Genomic DNA, 6539 nt, shown 5'->3' on the forward strand with positions numbered 1-6539 from the left:
TTGGTCCTGACAAGGTATTGTTGTTTTTACTGCAAATAACGGTTGGTTCTGAAGAGGTTCCGACACTCCGAGTCAGTTTACTTACAAAATTTAGTTCTGACAAGATATGGTTGTTTTACTGTAAATAACGGTTGGTTCTGAGGAGGTACCGACACTCAGTTTACTAGAAAATTTAGTACTGACAGGGTATTGTTGTTTTTACTGTAAATAACGGTTGGTTCTGATGAGGTACCGACATAAAGTTTACTTTAAAAATTTAATTCTGACCAGGTGTTGTTGTTTTTACTATAAATAACGGTTGGTTCTGAGGAGGTACCGACATAAGGTTTATTTAAGAGATTTGGTCCTGACAAGGTATTGTTGTTTTACTTAAATAAAGGTTGGTTCTGAGGAGGTACCAACTTAAAAGTACTTAGAAAATTTGGTCCTGACAAGGTATTGTTGTTTTTACTGCAAATAACGGTTGGTTCTGAAGAGGTTCCGACACTCCGAGTCAGTTTACTTACAAAATTTAGTTCTAACAAGATATGGTTGTTTTACTGTAAATAACGGTTGGTTCTGAGGAGGTACCGACACTCAGTTTACTAGAAAATTTAGTACTGACAGGGTATTGTTGTTTTTACTGTAAATAACGGTTGGTTCTGAGGAGGTACCGACATAAAGTTTACTTAGAAAATTTAATTCTGACCAGGTGTTGTTGTTTTTACTATAAATAACGGTTGGTTCTGAGGAGGTACCGATATAAAGTTTATTTAAAAAATTTAGTTCTGACCATGTAGTGTTGTTTTTACTGTAAATAAAGGTTGGTTGTGAGGAGGTACTGACATGAAATTTACTTAAAATATTTACTTCTGACAAGGTATGTTTGTTTTACTATAAATAAAGGTTAGTTCTGATGAGGTATCGACATTCAGTTTACTTTAAAAATTTAATTCTGACCAGGTGTTGTTGTTTTTACTATAAATAACGGTTGGTTCTGAGGAGGTACCGACATAAAGTTTACTTAGAAAAATTAGTTTTAATCAGGTGTTGTTGTATTTACTGTGAATAACGGTTGGTTCTGAGGAGGTACCGACATAAAGTTTACTTAGAAAATTTAATTCTGACCAGGTGTTGTTGTTTTTACTATAAATAACGGTTGGTTCTGAGGAGGTACCGACATAAAGTTTACTTAGAAAAATTAGTTTAAATCAGATGTTGTTGTATTTACTGTGAATAACGGTTGGTTCTGAGGAGGTATCGATATAAAGTTTATTTAAAAAATTTAGTTCTGACCATGTATTGTTGTTTTTACTGTAAATAAAGGTTGGTTGTGAGGAGGTACTGACATGAAATTTACTTAAATAATTTACTTCTGACAAGGTATGTTTGTTTTACTATAAATAAAGGTTAGTTCTGATGAGGTATCGACATTCAGTTTACTTTAAAAATATAGTTCTGACCATGTATTGTTGTTTTTACTGTAATTAAAGGTTGGTTCTGAGGGGTACCGACATAAAGTTTACTTAGATAATTTGGTCCGGACAAGGTTTTGTTGTTTTTACTGTAAATAACGGTTGGTTCTGAAGAGGTTCCGACACTCCGAGTCAATTTACTTAGAAAATTTAGATCTGATAAGGTATGGTTGTTTTACTGTACATAACGGTTGGTTCTGAGGAGGTACCGACATAAAATTTACTTAGAAAATTTAAACCTGACCAGATGTTGTTGTTTTTACTGTGAATAACGGTTGGTTCTGAGGAGGTACCGACATAAGGTTTATTTAAGAGATTTGGTCCTGACAAGGTATTGTTGTTTTACTTAAATAAAGGTTGGTTCTGAGGAGGTACCAACTTAAAAGTACTTAGAAAATTTGGTCCTGACAAGGTATTGTTGTTTTTACTGCAAATAACGGTTGGTTCTGAAGAGGTTCCGACACTCCGAGTCAGTTTACTTACAAAATTTAGTTCTGACAAGATATGGTTGTTTTACTGTAAATAACGGTTGGTTCTGAGGAGGTGCCGACACTCAGTTTACTAGAAAATTTAGTACTGACAGGGTATTGTTGTTTTTACTGTAAATAACGGTGGGTTCTGAGGAGGTACCGACATAAAGTTTACTTAGAAAATTTAATTCTGACCAGGTGTTGTTGTTTTTACTATAAATAACGGTTGGTTCTGAGGAGGTACCGACATAAAGTTTACTTAGAAAAATTAGTTTAAATCAGATGTTGTTGTATTTACTGTGAATAACGGTTGGTTCTGAGGAGGTACCGATATAAAGTTTATTTAAAAAATTTAGTTCTGACCATGTCTTGTTGTTTTTACTGTAAATAAAGGTTGGTTGTGAGGAGGTACTGACATGAAATTTACTTAAATAATTTACTTCTGACAAGGTATGTTTGTTTTACTATAAATAAAGGTTAGTTCTGATGAGGTATCGACATTAAGTTTACTTTAAAAATATAGTTCTGACCATGTATTGTTGTTTTTACTGTAAATAAAGGTTGGTTCTGAGGGGGTACCGACATAAAGTTTACTTAGATAATTTGGTCCGGACAAGGTTTTGTTGTTTTTACTGTAAATAACGGTTGGTTCTGAAGAGGTTCCGACACTCCGAGTCAATTTACTTAGAAAATTTAGATCTGATAAGGTATGGTTGTTTTACTGTACATAACGGTTGGTTCTGAGGAGGTACCGACATAAAATTTACTTAGAAAATTTAAACCTGACCAGATGTTGTTGTTTTTACTGTGAATAACTGTTGGTTCTGAGGAGGTACCGACATAAGGTTTATTTAAGAGATTTGGTCCTGACAAGGTATTGTTGTTTTACTTAAATAAAGGTTGGTTCTGAGGAGGTACACACTTAAAAGTACTTAGAAAATTTGGTCCTGACAAGGTATTGTTGTTTTTACTGCAAATAACGGTTGGTTCTGAAGAGGTTCCGACACTCCGAGTCAGTTTACTTACAAAATTTAGTTCTGACAAGATATGGTTGTTTTACTGTAAATAACGGTTGGTTCTGAGGAGGTACCGACACTCAGTTTACTAGAAAATTTAGTACTGACAGGGTATTGTTGTTTTTACTGTAAATAACGGTTGGTTCTGAGGAGGTACCGACATAAAGTTTACTTAGAAAATTAAATTCTGACCAGGTGTTGTTGTTTTTACTATAAATAACGGTTGGTTCTGAGGAGGTACCGACATAAAGTTTACTTAGAAAAATTAGTTTTAATCAGGTGTTGTTGTATTTACTGTGAATAACGGTTGGTTCTGAGGAGGTACCGACATAAAATTTACTTAAAAAATTTAAACCTGACCAGATGTTGTTGTTTTTACTGTGAATAACTGTTGGTTCTGAGGAGGTACCGACATAAGGTTTATTTAAGAGATTTGGTCCTGACAAGGTATTGTTGTTTTACTTAAATAAAGGTTGGTTCTGAGGAGGTACCAACTTAAAAGTACTTAGAAAATTTGGTCCTGACAAGGTATTGTTGTTTTTACTGCAAATAACGGTTGGTTCTGAAGAGGTTCCGACACTCCGAGTCAGTTTACTTACAAAATTTAGTTCTGACAAGATATGGTTGTTTTACTGTAAATAACGGTTGGTTCTGAGGAGGTACCGACACTCAGTTTACTAGAAAATTTAGTACTGACAGGGTATTGTTGTTTTTACTGTAAATAACGGTTGGTTCTGATGAGGTACCGACATAAAGTTTACTTAGAAAATTTAATTCTGAACAGGTGTTGTTGTTTTTACTATAAATAACGGTTGGTTCTGAGGAGGTACCGACATAAGGTTTATTTAAGAGATTTGGTCCAGACAAGGTATTGTTGTTTTACTTAAATAAAGGTTGGTTCTGAGGAGGTACCAACTTAAAAGTACTTAGAAAAGTTGGTCCTGACAAGGTATTGTTGTTTTTACTGCAAATAACGGTTGGTTCTGAAGAGGTTCCGACACTCCGATTCAGTTTACTTACAAAATTTAGTTCTGACAAGATATGGTTGTTTTACTGTAAATAACGGTTGGTTCTGAGGAGGTACCGACATAAAGTTTACTTAGAAAAATTAGTTTTAATCAGGTGTTGTTGTATTTACTGTGAATAACGGTTGGTTCTGATGAGGTACCGACATAAAGTTTACTTAGAAAATTTAATTCTGACCAGGTGTTGTTGTTTTTACTATAAATAACGGTTGGTTCTGAGAAGGTACCGACATAAGGTTTACTTAGAAAAATTAGTTTTAATTAGGTGTTGTTGTATTTACTGTGAATAACGGTTGGTTCTGAGGAGGTACCGACATAAAATTTACTTAAAAAATTTAAACCTGACCAGATGTTGTTGTTTTTATTGTGAATAACGGTTGGTTCTGAAGAGGTTCCGACACTCCGAGTCAATTTACTTAGAAAATTTAGATCTGATAAGGTATGGTTGTTTTACTGTACATAACGGTTGGTTCTGAGGAGGTACCGACATAAAAATTTACTTAGAAAATTTAAAACTGACCAGATGTTGTTATTTTTACTGTGAATAACTGTTGGTTCTGAGGAGGTACCGACATAAGGTTTATTTAAGAGATTTGGTCCTGACAAGGTATTGTTGTTTTACTTAAATAAAGGTTGGTTCTGAGGAGGTACCAACTTAAAAGTACTTAGAAAATTTGGTCCTGACAAGGTATTGTTGTTTTTACTGCAAATAACGGTTGGTTCTGAAGAGGTTCCGACATTCCGATTCAGTTTACTTACAAAATTTAGTTCTGACAAGATATGGTTGTTTTACTGTAAATAACGGTTGGTTCTGAGGAGGTACCGACACTCAGTTTACTAGAAAATTTAGTACTGACAGGGTATTGTTGTTTTTACTGTAAATAACGGTTGGTTCTGAGGAGGTACCGACATAAAGTTTACTTAGAAAATTAAATTCTGACCAGGTGTTGTTGTTTTTACTATAAATAACGGTTGGTTCTGAGGAGGTACCGACATAAAGTTTACTTAGAAAAATTAGTTTTAATCAGGTGTTGTTGTATTTACTGTGAATAACGGTTGGTTCTGAGGAGGTACCGACATAAAATTTACTTAAAAAATTTAAACCTGACCAGATGTTGTTGTTTTTACTGTGAATAACTGTTGGTTCTGAGGAGGTACCGACATAAGGTTTATTTAAGAGATTTGGTCCTGACAAGGTATTGTTGTTTTACTTAAATAAAGGTTGGTTCTGAGGAGGTACCAACTTAAAAGTACTTAGAAAATTTGGTCCTGACAAGGTATTGTTGTTTTTACTGCAAATAACGGTTGGTTCTGAAGAGGTTCCGACACTCCGAGTCAGTTTACTTACAAAATTTAGTTCTGACAAGATATGGTTGTTTTACTGTAAATAACGGTTGGTTCTGAGGAGGTACCGACACTCAGTTTACTAGAAAATTTAGTACTGACAGGGTATTGTTGTTTTTACTGTAAATAACGGTTGGTTCTGAGGAGGTACCGACATAAAGTTTACTTAGAAAATTAAATTCTGACCAGGTGTTGTTGTTTTTACTATAAATAACGGTTGGTTCTGAGGAGGTACCGACATAAAGTTTACTTAGAAAAATTAGTTTTAATCAGGTGTTGTTGTATTTACTGTGAATAACGGTTGGTTCTGAGGAGGTACCGACATAAAATTTACTTAAAAAATTTAAACCTGACCAGATGTTGTTGTTTTTACTGTGAATAACTGTTGGTTCTGAGGAGGTACCGACATAAGGTTTATTTAAGAGATTTGGTCCTGACAAGGTATTGTTGTTTTACTTAAATAAAGTTTGGTTCTGAGGAGGTACCAACTTAAAAGTACTTAGAAAATTTGGTCCTGACAAGGTATTGTTGTTTTTACTGCAAATAACGGTTGGTTCTGAAGAGGTTCCGACACTCCGAGTCAGTTTACTTACAAAATTTAGTTCTGACAAGATATGGTTGTTTTACTGTAAATAACGGTTGGTTCTGAGGAGGTACCGACACTCAGTTTACTAGAAAATTTAGTACTGACAGGGTATTGTTGTTTTTACTGTAAATAACGGTTGGTTCTGAGGAGGTACCGACATAAAGTTTACTTAGAAAATTAAATTCTGACCAGGTGTTGTTGTTTTTACTATAAATAACGGTTGGTTCTGAGGAGGTACCGACATAAAGTTTACTTAGAAAAATTAGTTTTAATCAGGTGCTGTTGTATTTACTGTGAATAACGGTTGGTTCTGAGGAGGTACCGACATAAAATTTACTTACAAAATTTAAACCTGACCAGATGTTGTTGTTTTTACTGTGAATAACTGTTGGTTCTGAGGAGGTACCGACATAAGGTTTATTTAAGAGATTTGGTCCTGACAAGGTATTGTTGTTTTACTTAAATAAAGGTTGGTTCTGAGGAGGTACCAACTTAAAAGTACTTAGAAAATTTGGTCCTGACAAGGTATTGTTGTTTTTACTGCATATAACGGTTGGTTCTGAAGAGGTTCCGACACTCCGAGTCAGTTTACTTACAAAATTTAGTTCTGACAAGATATGGTTGTTTTACTGTAAATAACGGTT

This window comes from Mytilus californianus, unplaced genomic scaffold (genome assembly GCF_021869535.1).
Source record: "Mytilus californianus isolate M0D057914Y unplaced genomic scaffold, xbMytCali1.0.p SCAF_11, whole genome shotgun sequence".
Classification (NCBI taxonomy): Eukaryota; Metazoa; Mollusca; class Bivalvia; order Mytilida; family Mytilidae; genus Mytilus; species Mytilus californianus.